Below are 17,313 nucleotides of genomic sequence, written 5' to 3'. Positions count from 1 at the left end.
AGAACCTGGAAACAACCTAAATGCCCCACAACTAAAGAACGGATAAGGAAAATCTACATTTACACAATGGAGTACTACACAGCAGGAAAAATAATACATCTTGAAATTTACAGGGAAATGTATGGAGCTAGAAAACATATTGAGCGAGGTAACCCAGACCCCAAAAGACAATTATCATGTGTACTCACAAATCAGTGTCTTTTAAACATAAAGCAAAGAAAATCAACCTACAAATCACAATCCCAGAGAACCTAGACAACAAGAGGACCCTTAGAGAGACATGGATAGATCTAACCTACATGGGAAGTAGAAAAAGACAACATCTTCTGAGTAAATTGGGAGCATGTGGATATGGGTGTAGGTTGAAGGGGTGGGGAGAGGAAGGGGAGGGAGCAGAGAAAAATGTATAGCTTATTGAAATCAATAAATAAAGAAAAAAATTTAAAAAGACACAAGGAGAAAAGCATGGCTGTGTAACGGAGATGTCTCTCAGCTTTTCTTTTCTTTTAGCTCTATTAATCACATCTTCAATGTCTCAAAGGAACATTATTTTAAAAAACTCATAATGCCACCCTTTAATGAGCAGAGCCCAGCCAGAGATGACATCACTCCCCTGCTATTTCTTGTGCCCTTATCCAGCCACTGCCCCTTGGGCCATGCGGCCAAGGATACCAGCAGCACCTGGGGTGAGTTGGGGCTGAGGGAGACCATACAGCCCTCACTGCGACCGACTCACATCTGCGTTCTGAATCTTCTCGGAGCTCCCGACAATATTCTTTGTGTTTCCCCTGTCTTTTTTTTTATTTTCTGCGGAAAAGAACATACACTTTCTTTCAAAAACCTCAAGAACTATTTATTTAGTTATCCAGTTACTCAGAAGAACATGCATGCTGCCTTCTAACTAATCTTAGGGTGTTCACTATCAGTCATGGGACTGCAAGCTTTCAGAGCGTCACAATGACACGAAGAATTACATGCTCATCCCATGTTTTCCTTGGTTAAAGGGGCAGGGCATTGTCTAGACTGGACTGCAGACTACAGAGGGGAGTGGGTGTCTAAGAATACTGAGGCAGGGGCATGACTGGTGAGATGTGCATCTCTGGTCGGTTGTTTCATACTCGGTCTGCACTCTGGAATCCGAGTTTCCCTGTGAAAACTGAGGAAATGAGGTAAGTACTCAGACTCCAGGGGAGATGTGCTGTAGGACGGCTTCAGAACCGACTCTGATACTGCTGGCTCCAGTATCCTGGGGTCACTCTACCTCTACCAATGCTATGAGCAACCCCAGTGTGAGGCTGCATCAGGCTGGCCCAGGAGATGCTTGTCATCTATCTATATTATCTCTCCATCCATCTTTTGCAAGATGCCTTCAATTTGCCCAACATTTTAAGGAAGGCATTGGGAACCTCCAGCTCTCTCAGCTTCATGAACATCAGAGGCAGCCAGGGTTTTAACCAGTCCAGTATCAGGAAACACCTCTAGAGCCGGCAGATCCTTCTGAACTCCCCCTGCCCTGTAAACATGGCTAATTTCACATCAGGAAGGGGAGATATTTGTTCTTTGTTAATGAGAGCTACTAGAACTTAACATTAAGGCTTCAGAAATCAAAAGGTTGAAAAGAATCTAAAGGGATGGCTCAGGTGTTAAGATCACTATTGCTCTTGCTTAAAACCCAGATACAGCTCCCAGCATCCACATGGCAGTTTGTGAGGATCTGACACAATCCTCTGAACTCTTTGGCAATATTGACACATGTAATGCATATGTATACATACACACATTCATACATGCAGGCAAAAAGCCCACATACATGCTAAAATAAATAAATGTAATGTTTTTTCATTGAAAAAAATTGATCTGTTTAAGGAGATGGAAAGGCATCTGCTTTAGCTGGCTTCAGAAAGACTAGACATATTTTGTGCCTGATGTTTTGCAGTCATTTAACATTTGACTTTATCATATTTTCATGCTGTCCAGTACAGACTGACAGGAGACTGCTTAAGTACCATCAAGTTCAAAGTCTCCTTGACTTGTGTTCAGAGAGCCAGGCTGTGAGCATTGAGGTAGGGACCAGGGAGCCTGGGTCAGAGCATCTCAGCATTGCTCAGTTGTCTCTCATCCACAAAGAGGATGGTGCTGCAAGCACAGCCTGGTCTGGCCTGGTGAGCACAGTCATCTCTGAGGTTCTGTAGTGTTAGAGCACGCGGTGGGACTTGTGAGGAGCTGAACTTGGAGAAGCTGTGAACTTACACAGGTGAGTTTTTCTCCTAACTCTGCCAATCAGGGCTCAAGGCATAAATATGTTATGTATTCTTGTGCAAAGTCCTAAGTTTATATGTGCTGGGTCTTAGCCACCCGGATGAGGATGAACTGAGTCCCAGGAAAGGTAAATGCTCTCCCTGCCCCTTCCACAGCCTGCCTGGACCCAGGAGACAGCCAGACACAGTGGGGAGTTGACTCAAGCAAGAATTCATTTATTTTTGCCTGGTAAACATCTTTTAAAACAAAAAATTGCAGGGTCATGGGAGGTGAAAAAGGAACCAGCCAATCCTTTTAAAGGTCACCTTATCATGCACTCAGGAACCCTACTTTTACTCTATTGTCCAGGAGCTGTTCACCCGCAGACATCATCTTGCCTGGTTCTGGTGTCTAATCCGGTCTTGGGGTAAACAAGTCAGAGTCTGTCAGTTTGACTTTCGTGCAGCGCCATCATGGCTACCCATGTGCCCTACATATATGCATATTTATATAAATATATATTTAATGTTTTATGCATTCATACCAAAGAAGCACACTTGTAAAAACATAGACAATTTCATATCCAAAGCCTTCTTTGAGTATGCTTTATGCATTATTTATTTGAAGTTTTCATCCTTATTATTTTGAAAACCAAATTCTTAAATGTTTACACAATACCCAAACTGAAGATCAAAGGTAATGCTTTCCATAGTACAATAATATAGCCCATCTCTAAGATGCTCTCCAAGAGAGTGAGTTCTTAACACTGTAACAGTGTGTCTGCTCAGCTGTCTTTATTTTGGGATACTGAGAGAAATTTCCTTGTTTTGCTTTATTTTACCTTGGCCACATCAAAAATCAAAATCATCATCATCAACATCATCACCACCACCATCATCAGTAGCATTATTTTAGGCAGCAGATGGAGGAACAATGGATGAGTGACAGCTGGGCTGGGGAAGTATTTGGCTGCTGCGTGGGCTCCTTGCCCAAGCCTCTTAGGGTTCTGAGCATTGGTCGAGTTTGTGTGAAGGCGAAGCTTCTTCAAGCTGCAGAGAAATTCTCAGAGGAGCCAGATCTTGGGTATTGAGGAGGTTCACCTGTTGGAATTTCCCCCCTTAAATTATACCCTTTAAAAGTGTTTTATTTGAAACACACCTCAGAGTTTTTAAGATTCCAATTGCACCCTTAACCCATGAGGTCAAGACTCATTTTAAACTCAAAACGTTCAAAATAATTTTGATTTTACTTTTTTTGTTACTGAGTCACTGCTTGTGTTAGCATTGGGGCAGCATTATTCAAGTCTGTAGTACTGGACAGAATATGCTGTCAGGATTTAGGAAATTTCTTGACCTTGAACTTTGGAAGATTTTCTCTGAATATCCAAGATGTAAACCCTACATTTTCAGGGAAAAAAAACCTGATTGAACTATATGTAATATGCTATCCTCAGATCTCCAGGTAGGGATCTTCCTGTTAGCACAGTCAGGTGGATAGCACATCACTGAGAGGGCTTTAGAATTGATCACAACCAGTTACAGATTGCTTTGTTCATTAATAGGCCAAATAGTGTATGATTAATATAGTTTCTGTGTGGTTATTCGGGTCTGGGCAGCTAGAAAATAAATGAGTAGTCTCTGCCTACAACTGTTTATTAGTTCATAAGGTCACATAATGACACTAACCCCAAAGCTTTCTTGGTTTCCTAGGAGACACCCATGAACATCATCTCCTAGATGAACAACTACACTGGACAGTCAGATTTCACCCTGGTGGGATTTTACAGTCAATTCAAACACCCTGCTCTGCTTGCTGTGGTCATATTTGTGGTTTTCCTGGTGGCCTTGTCTGGCAATGCCCTCCTGATTCTTCTGGTACTCTCTGACACCCGGCTCCACACACCCATGTACTTTTTCATCAGTCAGTTGTCCCTCATGGACATGATGTACGTTTCTGTCACTGTGCCCAAGATGCTCATGGACCAGGTCCTGGGGAGTCACACAATCTCAGCTGCTGCCTGTGGGATGCAGATGTTCCTCTATGCAACACTAGCAAGTTCAGAATTTTTTATTCTGGCTCTCATGTCTTATGACCGCTATGTGGCCATCTGCCATCCACTCCGTTATCCTGTCCTCATGAACCGCAGGGCGTGTCTCCACCTGATGTCTGCCTGCTGGTTCCTGGGATCCTTGGATGGCTTCATTTTCACCCCTATCACCATGACCTCCCCATTCTGTGGATCCAGGGAGATCCATCACTTCTTCTGTGAGGTCCCTGCTGTGATAAAACTCTTCTGCTCAGTTACCTGGCTCTATGAGACCCTCATGTACATTTGCTGTGTGCCCATGCTTCTCATCCCTGTGATAGTCATCTCAAGCTCCTACTCCTTCATCCTCCTCACAGTTCTCAGGATGAACTCGGCAGAGGGCAGGAAAAAGGCCCTCGCCACCTGCTCCTCTCACATGACTGTGGTCATCCTCTTCTATGGTGCTGCTGTCTACACCTACATGCTCCCTGTGTCCTTCCGCACCGCAGAGAAAGACATGGTGGTGTCTGTGTTTTACACGATACTCACCCCTCTGTTGAACCCACTAATCTACAGTCTTAGGAATAAGAATGTCACAGAGGCTCTGAAGAAATTATTGGGTTTGAAACCCCTCTTTCATGAAACAGTAAAATAAGTAACTTAAAATGAATAGCTGCTTTCTTTTCCTTTACACATCTTCTCTTCCAGGACTCTTATGTCATTTATGTGATGCTCACAGACTTGACAACATGATGCTCTCATCAGGTACTTTTATTTTGTAGTAATGTTGACTTGGTGCCTTTTACTTTGCTGAAATATTTCATTAGGAAGAGATGCTGACTCATTGAATTAGGTTTTCTGTGTATATATTATCACAATTATTTTATTTGTTTATGGAACAACCTGGCATTTCTGGAATGTGTCCCATTGGTCATACTGGGCACTGTTTTTAATGGGATATGTATATAAATATATAATATATATATAAAAATTTGCCAATATTCTGTTAGAAGATGTCATAAATGTTTATATTAGAGGTTGTTTCATGGTTTTTGCTATGTGATTCCTTGCTGTATGTATCAGATATTATCAGTCTCTAGTGCAGGCTTGGCAAGTGTTCCCCTTCTGTAGCATTTGGAACTGTGGAGAATTGTTATTACTCTTGTAACACTTGCTAGAGTTCAGTAATGACACCATTTTCCTTTGCTTTAAACAAAGATTTTATTTTTAAGGTCATATGTGTGTCTGTGTGTATTTGTTTGTGTGTATATGAATGTGTGGTTTTGCTCGAGAGAGTATCTGTGTTTGTGTTTATAAATATATGTGTTTGATTGTTTCTGTGTGTTTGTGCTTGTGAGTGTTTAGACAAAATCATCACCTTAGCTCCCCAACATCCCTTTTTACAAAGAGCCTGGAATATTATAGTCGGGGCCTCATCCCAGCCCCTGGCACCCTTCTTTGGAATACTGGGCAGGAGCTCCATTTCAAGCCCCCTCCTCTGGGAGTTGGCATTAGTCCAAACTCCACCTCAGAGAAAGCCACCCAAGGTCAAGAAAGCCCGCCAAACAGTAAACCCTCCCCAGGAAAGGTCAAGACCACTCACACAGGCTGCCCCCCAGAGAATGAACACATGTTCCACGGGTTTTGTGTGGTCTCCCCTTTTTCTCTTTTCCCCTCGCCAAGCTTTCCCAGCGCCACCCGGGAGCATTGCATTAAACATGGGCATCTTTTATTTGGTCTAATTTGGTCTGATTCAAATTATTTGCATCAACAGAGAGGCTCGTCTAAAAAATATTCCTAACAGTGAGTGGGTCTCTCTGTGTGTATATATTTGTATGTCTGTGATGTGTGTCTGTGTATGTGTGCGTATGTAGGTGTTTCTGTGGAAATGTGTGTGTATGAGTGTGTCCTCTGTGGGTATATGTGTGTGGGGGGGTATAATTGTGTGTGTGGGGGTATATGTGTGTGTCTGGTGTGTAATTGTGTATTTGCATGTGAGTGCAGCATCAACGGTGGCCAGCAGAGGTCATCAGAGCCTCTGGAGCTTGATTTACAGGTGGTTGTGGGACATGAGTGCTGGAAACTGAAATAATTGGTGAGATGGGTTTAATCCAGGCATCATAATGGGGTCTGATCTTTTCCCATTCAGTGGCTTCCTGTGCTCCATTTGGAGAACGCAGTCCACTGTCAACCATGGTGATATCATGAACAGGAGCACAAGTTTGCACCAGCTCCTGCTTCCTAATTGTACACATTCCTCCTGTTCTCTTTTCTTACTGTATTCTTTTGTGGTTAGATGATTTTTCTCTGTCATTATTATTTAAATCTCTTTATTTTGGTTTTCAGTTTGTGTACAAGTTTTTACTTTGTGGTTATCATGTAACTAAAAAATAACCTTATAATAAAACAATTATTTTAAAGACATGATAATTTTGGTAACAAGAACAAAAAATAAAATTCAAGATGTCAAATTTTACCACTACATTTTAAGTTTTGATACCATAATTTTTATCTTTTAATCTTTATTATGTTTTGAAAAATTTTGTAATTTTAACCTTTAAAGTACATTTATTGGAGGGGAGCACTGAATTATGTCCCCACCCTTTCCCCTCATTGTTCACTGCTGTCAGTGTGAGAAATGAGAACGCAGACCATAGTGACAAGTAGTGTGGATTAATAAATTCCTGGGCCGGCTCTGGTGGCGCAGGTCGGTAGGATTTGCTGAAGGAGGCAGAGGCAGGTGGATCTGGAGTTCGAGGCCAGCCTGGACTACACATTAAAAAAAAATTCCTGGGTGTGTATAATGACTGAGATGGAGTCCAGAAGAAAGAGAAACCTGATCCTAACAGAAATGATAACAAGATTAAGTGAGTCATCAAAAACCTCCTGTCAAAGGGAGCAGGAGGCGGCTTCACAGGTGAATAGATATTTAGTGAGTACAGATGTTTCAAATCATGTCCCCAACCATAAAATCATGTCATTGCTCCTTCATAACTGTAGTTTTGCTGTTGTTATGAATTGTAATGCAAATATCTGTGTTTTGGGGACGGTTTTACTTGACCCCTGTGACAGGGCCCTTGAACCTCCACAGGGGGCACATCCCACAGGTTGAGAACCACTGGTCTATATTTTCTACAAGAAAGATTTCACTTTGCAGTCCAGGGCTGGCACCAGATGTGAGAAACTAGGATCCCCTTGAAGTGTCGTCACAGCAAACCTGTGATTGGCACCAGACCCCCAATATAGTGTGGATCACAGAAAGAGAGCTCAGGTGCACACACAGGAGTTCAGCAAGCATTGCAGAGAGAGACACAGTTCTCAGAGGGTGGAAGGAAGACCATGGGGATGCAGAATGGGGAAAGGAATGCAGGACTAGATGCCTTTGAGACCCACTAAGTGACGGTCAGTATGGCCTGAGCTGGGCTCATGAAATCAGTGATGAACTCCTGAACACGATGGGATATGAGACAGCATCCTGAGCAGAACACTGATAGTACAGGCATTAAGGTCAACCAACATTTTACAAATGGGACCTCGTGAAACCGAAAAGCTTCTGTAAGGCAAAAAACACCACCAACAGGACAAAAAAAAAAAAAAAAAAAAAAAACCACCACCAACAACAACAAAAACAGTCTACAGAATGGGACGATCGATCTTACATTTAAAATAAATAAAGAACTCAAGAAACTAGACACTAACACCAAATCATCTATTTAAAAGTGGGATAATGATCTANAAAAAAAAAAAAAAAAAAAAAAACCACCACCAACAACAACAAAAACAGCCTACAGAATGGGACGATAGAGCTAAAATTTAAAATACATAAAGAACTCAAGAAACTAGACACTAACACCAAATCATCTATTTAAAAGTGGGATAATGATCTAAACAGATTTCTCAAAAGTGGAATCTCAAATGAGTGAGAAACAAAGAAATGTTCAGCTTTCTTAGCCATAGGGAAATGCAAATCAAAACTGCCATGAAGAGTCCATCTTATACCAGTCAGAATTGCTAAGATCATTAACACAAATGATAGCTAATGCTGGCGGGAACGTGGAGCAAGGGGAACACTCCTCCATTGCTGGTGGGAGTGCAAACATGTACAGCTACTATGTAAATCAATACAGTGGTTTCCAAAGTCTTGGGAGTCAATCTACCACAAGGCCCAGCTATAATACTATTGGGCATATACCCAAAGACAACCCATCCTACAAAAATACTTGCTCAACTTTATTCATAGTGACTTTATTCATAATTTCCAGAAACTGGAAACAAACTTATGTTTCTCACCCAAACAATGTGTGAAGAAAACATGATACATTTACACATTGAAGTATCATTTAGCAGTTTAAAAAAATGACATCATGAAATTTGTAGGCAAATGGATGGAACTAAAAAAAATAATAATACCCAGACCTGGAAAACGAAATATAGTATATGTTAGGAATATTTTCTAACAGAGCCTCCAGCCGGTGCAAAGAATTCCAATCAGACCAGACTGAACCAAGTTAAATGCCCGTGTTTTAATAGGTGGTGGTCCCGGGTGGCTGTGAGCATGGTAGGGGGAAGACAGAGGGTGTGCACATGCAAACTCCAAACCATGTGTTCCTCTTTCTGGTGTGATCATAAATACCTTGTATTAATGGTCCTGACCTTTCCTGGGGAGGGGTCACTGCTTGCAGTCTGGGAGTTGGAGTCCAAAAGCTTGGCAGGCTGGGATGATGTCCAACTCATTATTACATCCCAGCCTCTTTGAATAGAGGGGTGTCAGAGGGATGGGATCTCACTTTTGACTAAACATCCCAGAGTCCTTGTATATAGGGACATCAACTCAAGTCTGGCTACTTCTTGCATAGATGGGGCGAGGTGGGAGAGCTGGGAGTTGGTATGCTCATGCTCAGCAAGAGCTGTGGTGGAATGGCATCTGGTTTGTTGTCATCCCAGAGTCCTCAGTCAGCTGCTTTTTGAGGGAGATGAGAAGGCAGGTGGCTGGAAGAAAAAAAATTATTATTGGGTCTATGAAATGGGGCTAGCCATGGACTGGAACAGAATTGCAGACAAAACCAGATTTTAGTTGGCAGGTGTCCTTGATCCAGAAGAGTGGGTACCAATGGTGATGTCCCAGGAGCTGGTGCAGGTCTTTTGGTGTTGTCTGGGGAGCACTTTGTAGGTTGGTCTTGGCCCAGGCAGCAGGAGTAATGGTGTAGGAGGTCCTTCTGTTTGTGAGTTGCTTTCATTGGATAATGAATAAAGAAACTGCCTTGGCTTAGAACAGAACTTAGGTGGAGTAGACAGAACTGAATGCTGGGAAGAAGGGCAGAGTGGCAGACACCATGGATCTCCTGCCTGAGACAGACACTGGTTAGAATCTTGCTGGTAAGCCACAGTCACGTGGTGATACACAGATGAATAGAAATGGATTAAATTAAGATGTAAGAATTAATCAATAAGAAGTTAGAGCTAATGCGCCAAGCAATGTTTAAATAAATACAGTTTCTGTGTGATTATTTTGGTTGTAAGATAGCTGGGCAGGCGGGATGACAAGCAGCCCACTCCTCCTGTTACAGAGTAACCTGTAAAATATGCTTGAAACTGGCTGGGGTTAGCAAAAGGCTCTGGAGACTGTTATTATTATTTTTTTCCAGACCTGATTTTGATGCAGCAGTAGAACTTTCCAGGAATGTGTAAGAGAACTGGAACAGATTTACATCTTGGCGTCATAGCAAAATTGTCTTAGGTTAAGACAATTAAAGGAATTGGGAACCCTGGACCTTTGAAGACATTCTGAAACCTGTTAGTCCTGGACTATGAAGCCTGTGAAAGAGGCATCCCTGCCTGTATTTTAGCAGGAAACTTTATTAAATGTCATGGATGAAGTAATAAGTTAACAGTACCTAGGTTGTGAAATACCATTAGACAGATCTCAGAGGGATAAATGAGCAAAAATGAGACAGCTTTTTAGCTACACAGGCAATCTCAAATCCTCTGCTTGGTCCTTGGAGAACACCAGTCCTAGAAGCAGTGCTTGTCATTAGCTGCTGAGCACAATAGGACCAAAGATTTTTCCTGTGGGGGGAAGATTTTAGTCTACCTGTCTTGGCTGGATGAGAGGATCCATTCCCCAAAAGGCATCCAGGAAGCTGAAGAGGTGAAAGGCTGCTTTTTGCTGCTGTGTGGGTTGTTTTGCCAAACCCAGAGTCAAGGCCTGAAGGCAGAAGGTCTTTTGTCTTCTTTTAGGAGCTAAAGGATTCTGTGGAAGCTACATGTCTGTGTTAGAAACTCTTGTTGTTAAAATGCCATAATCTCAGATCTGTAAAGGCATTTGAGAATTGGGTACTATTACCTGTTATTTTAAACTGGGCATATAAGCTAAATTTAGGTGTGTATTTTATCCAATTAGTTAGAGTTTACCAATGCTAGTAGAATACTAGCACACATGGGAACTCTTACCAAAGATGGTGGTGAGGTTAAAATGGTGACTATCCACGTGTTTGTATTTTTCCAGAGCTGCTGTAATCTGGAAGCACACATGCACACAGAAACATAAATCTACATACTCATATAGATATATTGTGGCCACATCATTATGAGGGACCAAGAAACAAAACATTTTTAGAAACCTGTGTCACCTGCCGAACTTAACACCCTCCCCCACCCCACTCCCACCCCTGTACAGTTAGGCCTGGTGAGGAAGCACAGCAAACAGCTACAGAGGGAGAGAGGGAGGAGCAAGTGGCAGAAGCTGCTGGCTTTTGGAGCCTTGTTTAAGTTTGGTGTTAGTGTCAATTTAAAAGGATATTTGTAAAAGGCTTGAAATTGTCAAGACCCACTGGAAGCTCATGCCTGTGTGACTCAAGCCTGTTGTGATGTGTCCACCAAAAAAAGCTCTTGAGTCATGAACGGGGGTGCATGAGAAGTGAGTGAGAGACATCTCCTGACACCCAAGTCCCAACTCAGTGTAAGGCTTGGCTTTTCCTGCATGGATCAGGCTTCCGGCAAGGCCAAGGCTTCAGTGCAAGCCCCCCAAACGAATGGGTCACCCCTGGGGACCTTACCAGCATAGAGCAAAAAAAGGGGAAGTCACCTGAAGCTGATCTGCCTGGCAGAGAGCACAGGGAATGGGCGTTTTCCAGCATGGCGGTGCTGTGCCTGGGGGGAAAACACAGACCCATCTCTGTGGAACCTCTAAGATTTTAGGAATATTTTCTAACAGAGCCTTTCTGCTGGCGCAAAGAATTCCAATCAGACCAGATTGAACCAATTTAGATGCCTGTGTTTAATAGATGGTAGTCCCAGGTGGTTGGGAGCATGGGTGGCGGGGACAGAAGGAGTGTGTTGAAAGGAGAGAGAACACTCAAACCCAAAACCCTGGGTTACTCTTTCTGGTGCGACCCTAAATACCCTGTGGGAGTGGTCCTGACCCTCCCCCAGAAGGAGTCAGCCCTTGACAGGCTGGGAGTTGGAGTCCAAGCACCTGGCAGGCTGGAAATTGGCATCCAAGTGCTTAGCAGGCTGGGGTGGTACTTCCAACTCAATATTGCAGTATGCACTCACTTATAAGTTAATAGTTGCTATTAAGCAATTGATAACCATAGAATACAGAAAAGCTAAGTGAAAAGAGAGGCCCTAGGGGAAGACAAATGGATCTCCCTGGGACAGGGTAATTGAATAGACTTTGTGTTTGGACTAGGGACAGGTGGAAATGGGATCAGGAGAATCAGGTTGGGGGTGGTGGAGGGATAGAGCACTGGGAGAGATGACTGGAATTGGAGGGCATTGTGGGGAGGACAGTGTGGAAACCAGTGCAGTAGAAACCCCCAGGATTCTATGAGGGTGATCCTAGAGACGACTCCTAGTAATGGAGGAATCAGAACCTTAATTGGCCATCTTCTGTAACCAGATAACTTCCATTGGTAGGACTAAGACACCAATCCAGCCACAAAATCTTCAAACTACAATTTATCCTGCCAGCAAGAAGTACTGGGGTAATGAGGCACAGAACCTATGGGAGTGACCAACAATGATTGGTCTAATTTGAGGCCCACACTGCAAGAGGGATCCCATGCTCCACACTGCCTGGATGATCAGAAACTTGAGGCTGAATAACCTAAAGATTTATAATGGTTACAAAAAAAGACCAAGAAGATGTTTTCTATTGAAATTCTGCTATGTTCATAGATTTGTGTCTTTCCTGATCACTATCAGAAAGGCTTCCTCCTTGTGGTTTGAAAGAAAATGGCCTCAAGGGGAGTGCTACTATTAGGAGGTGTGGCCTTGTTGGAGTAGGTGTGGTCTTGTTGGACAATGTGTGTCACTGTGGGGGCAGTCTTTGAGGTCTTTCTCAAGCTTAGGTCAGTGTGACAGTCAGTTGACTTCCTGTTGATTCTGAGTCAAAATGTAGGACTCTCAGCCCCAGTACCACGTCTGCCTGCATGCTCCCTTGCTCCCCTTCATGATCATAATTGACTGAACCTCTGAGACTGTAAGCAAGTCCCCTCAATCAAATGTTTACTTTAGAAGAGTTGCAGTGGTCATGGTGTCTCTTCACAGCACTAGAAGCCTTAACTAAGACACTCGTGCAGTGAGGGGAGCAGATGTGAGACCCACAGTCAATTGGAGGGGAAGGGGTATGGGCAGCAGACAGTATACACTTGTACAAATGTTTTTTAACTAAAAACGAAAGAAATTTGCTCAAATTAATATTCTTTTGCATTGCTTCTTTTGGAAATCAAACTTCTTTGTGTCTCTGTGTAGCCCTAGAAGTCCCAAGGCCTCCAACTCACAGAGACTTACTTGAGTGCTGGGATTAAAGGCAGGCACCACCACACCTGGACTTTCAAATACAATATTCTAAGTTCAACACTAATTGTTTTGTGTAATTTCATATAACTGAGAAAATAACTCAAAATACCCTTGCTGTAAGATCAGAAGAAGTTGTACCATCATCAGTTTACTTAGCGTTCTTTTTTTCTTTTTTCTTACTGTTTACTTGCTGCCCAGTTCAGTTTCACTCCCTCACAGACTGGCTCTCAGAACCAGCTCTGGACAATATATAAATTACATTTTCAGGGTCACATAGCATTTCTTGAATAAACAACAAGAAACGGAACCATTCTGATACACAAGGAATCACATGGTTTCTCTCATGCTTAGAATTGTGACTGGCAGGAAATGAGTCTCCATGGCAATGCTTGGTCATGCAGGTGGGAGGCAAAGCCTCTCTGCAGGTCACCTGAGAGACAACATGGGGAATGACATTGAAATTCAGGACCTAAGTATTAAACAGTTGGTTGGCTGAACCTCAAGACTTGTATCATGAGAGTGAGGTTAGGAGCACATGGAGTAGTCAAATGTTGTGGGGATTTATGTCTTAATGTTATCAGCCTGACTCTGGTTCAACAAACAGACACCTAGGAATTTGCCCTTTTGCATATTTTGAGGAGCAGCTAGTCTATTTTGAATCGGCTCTGAAGTCTAAAATCAACTAAATGTGTGGAAAGCTGTCTTTGTAACAGAGAATATTACTATTCTCCTATGTCAGTCTGAGCACTGAAAAAAAATCCTAGTGTTATTTCTATTCATCAAATTCATCAAATAAGCATAAATCATCTTCATGACCACCAACAGCTAGAAGTGTTCTCAGTAGATGGAATATATACATGAGATATAGACGCAGGCAGTGGGGCCAATACTCATAGCTGCTTTTAGAAAAGGAATGCAGTGGATATGAGAAAAATTACGGAGAGAAGTTATCAGAGTCTGTGGCCCTGTGAGCCTTGCTTTAGTTTCTGAGCCAACATCCTTTTGACTATCAGGTGAAACCATTGGGAATGTGTTGGCCTATCAGAATACATACTAATCAAAAAACTAAAAACTTTCCATGTCCCTATACAGCATCAGAGAAACATGGCAAAGACTTTCCCACTTTGCTACAACCTGAACCCCTGATGTCTCCACAGCGTAGTTGACAAATGCCTTGAGTTATGATTTATGACTTGTTTGTGCTTTGTAATTTTTTTTTTTATCAAACTTTGAAACATGTTTTGGAGGCAACCTGAGTCCATGCTCCTGGGCCATAATCATTCACATTAGGCTCAAGAAAAAATTATAACTCATTCCCTTGAAGTGTGAGCTATGTTTAGTTTGGAGAGAAACCAGAGCACATTTACATACGAATACAGTTATGCTGACAATTTGAAACCCTCTTGGCCACTTTTACTAGCCAGATTTAAATTTTGTTTAATCATTATTTTCACTATAACATAAACACAGGAGCTGAAGGGATAAAACTACACCTTCATTTTTATTAAATTTTGAATATACATAAATCACCAAGAAAATTCACAGAATTAATCCAATATGTCATTTAATCAATTCACCTCTTCTTAATATGGATAAGCACTTTGCTTCTAACTGACTCTATGTTTTATCAGTTGAACACCTCATGGCCATTTATTTCTCAGTATAACATGATTTTGAATGATAAGACTATTGTCCCACAAAATTAAAGAGCCACAAACAACTTCATAAAATACAACATTGGCAGAAAACAAAGGTTTTGAATGTACAAGAAGTATGTAATTGAAATTTTCAGAATAGAGAAATAATTCTTCAGATTGGATGACTGTGCAAAGAGACATGATGGATGAGGACCTGCAACATGAGGACATCAGCGTGAGACCTGGAACAGATGTTTAGAGACAAGGAAAAGAAAACATTCATTCTACCTCACTTGCTTTACCGTTCCTAGGAAAAGGGATTTCACACCCACAAATTTCTTCAGAGCCTCTGTGACATTCTTATTCCTAAGACTGTAGATTAGTGGGTTCAACAGAGGGGTGAGTATTGTGTAAAACACAGACACCACCATGTCCTTCTCTGGGGTGTGGAAAGAGGCAGGGAACATGTAATTATAGACAGCAGCACCATAGAAGAGGATGACCACAGTCATGTGGGAGGAGCAGGTGGCTAGGGCTTTCTTCCTGCCCTCTGCTGAGTTCATCCTGAGAACTGTGAGGAGGATGAAGGAGTAGGAGCTTGAGATGACTTTCACAGGGATGAGAAGCATGAGCACACATCACAGGTACATGATGGTCTCATAGAGCCAGGTGTCTGAGCAGGAGAGCTTGGTCACAGCAGGGGCCTCACAGAAGAAGTGATGGATTTCCCGTGATCCACAGAATGGGAAGGTCATGGTGACAGGGGTGAATATGAAGCCATCCAAGGATCCCAGGAACCAGCAGACAGACATCAGGAGGAGACACGTCTTGCGGTTCATTAGGACAGCGTAATGGAGTGGATGGCAGATGGCCACATAGCGGTCATAAGACATGGCAGCCAGTAGGAAAAATTCTGAACCTGCTAGTGTCATATACAGGAACATCTGCATCCCACAGGCAGCAGCTGAGATCTTGTGGCTCCCCAGGACCTGGTCCATGAGCATCTTGGGCACAGTGACAGAAATGTACATCATGTCCATGAGGGACAACTGACTGATGAAAAAGTACATGGGTGTGTGGAGCCGGGTGTCAGAGTGGATCAGAAGGATCAGGAGAGCATTGCCAGACAAGGCCACCAGGAAAACCACAAATATGACCACAGCAAGCAGAGCAGGGTGTTTGGATTGACTGAATAATCCAAGCAAAGTGAAATCTGACTGTCCAGTGTAGTTACTCATCCAGGAAGTTTTATTCATCGGTGTCTCCTAGGTAACCAAAAATGCTTTGGTGTTAGTAACTCTAAACTTATATGTGTACAAGTCTAGTGTGCTGAGAAACTAACCCTGAAAAGGTTCCTTGGGGCTTTAGATATGAGAAGGATAATTTAACTATAATTTAAGGATTTTAAAAGGGTAGGAATTCACCTCTGTGGTAGCTCCATCACAACCCAGAGTAGATCTATCACAGTTCATGGTCATGATCTTTCCTGGGGACTCATCATGCCCTATACTAGTCAGTTCTTGAGATCCACAGGCTGTTTTCTTTGCTACTAACAAAAAGAGTGAATTACTAACCAAAAGAAATAAACGCAAACAGATGAAAGACAAAGTCAAATAAGGGAAGACACAAACTCATTATTAAGAAAGTTAATGAATAACGTTATTCTTAAGAACAGTTTCAGACAAATGGTGTTGGCATAACTGGATATCAACATGTAGAAGAATGAAAATAGATCCATATCTATCCCCATGCACAAAATTCAAGTCCATATGGATCTAAGACCTCAATATCAAACCAACCACACTGATCCTCATAGAAGAGAAAGTGGAAGAACACGTGAATGCTTTGGCACAGGAGACCACTTCCTAAATATAACCCCAGCGGCACAGACACTGAGAACAACAACTAATAAATGGGACCTCCTGAAACTGAGAAGCTTCTTACAGCAAAGACAAAGTCAACAAGACAAAGCAGCAGCCTACAGAGTGGAAAAAGATCTTCACCAACCCCACATCAACAGAGGACTGATCTCCAAAATATACAAAAACTAAAGGAATTTGACATCAAAAGAAGTAATTATCCAATAAAAAAGTGGGTACAGACCTAAACAAGGAACTTTCAACAGATAAATCTCAAATGATTGAAAGACACTTAAGAAAATGTTCAACATCCTTAGCCATCAGAGAAATGCAAATCAAAACAACTCTGAGATTCCATCTCATACCTGTCAGAATGGCCAAGATTCAAAACACTGATGATAGATTATCTTGTATCATAAGGATGTGGGGAAAGGGGATTTCTCCTTCATTGTTGATGGCATACAAACTTGTACAAGCACTTGAGAAATTGGTATGGTGATTTATCAGAAAATTAGGAAACAATCTACCTCATGACTCAGTAATACCACTGTTGGGTATGTACCAAAAAGATGCTCAATCATACCTTAAGGACATGTGCTCAACTATGTTAATAGCAGCATTATTTAATAGCCAGAACCTGAAAACAACCTAGATGCCCATCAACCAAAGAGTGCATAAAGAAAATGTAGTACATTTACACAATGGGGTACTATTCATCAGTAAAGAATAATGACATCTTGAAATTTGCAGG

General features: G+C 42.1%; 2 pseudogenes; one reads left to right on the top strand and one right to left on the bottom strand.

Annotated features, from left to right (window-relative positions):
- Nucleotides 1-3,956: 3,956 nt before the first annotated feature.
- Nucleotides 3,957-4,919, top strand: LOC126494337 (olfactory receptor 2T4-like; annotated as a pseudogene).
- A 10,068-nt stretch (nucleotides 4,920-14,987) lies between these two features.
- On the bottom strand, nucleotides 14,988-15,959 carry LOC126494319 (olfactory receptor 2T29-like; annotated as a pseudogene).
- Between the last annotated feature and the right edge of the window lie 1,354 nt (nucleotides 15,960-17,313).

This window comes from Alexandromys fortis, unplaced genomic scaffold (assembly GCF_014885135.2).
Source record: "Alexandromys fortis isolate MF-2015 unplaced genomic scaffold, M_Fortis_MF-2015_v1.1 scaffold_367, whole genome shotgun sequence".
NCBI classification, from domain to species: domain Eukaryota; kingdom Metazoa; phylum Chordata; class Mammalia; order Rodentia; family Cricetidae; genus Alexandromys; species Alexandromys fortis.
The sequence above is the reverse complement of the archived record's forward strand: the minus strand, read 5'-3'. Positions and strand labels throughout refer to the sequence as shown.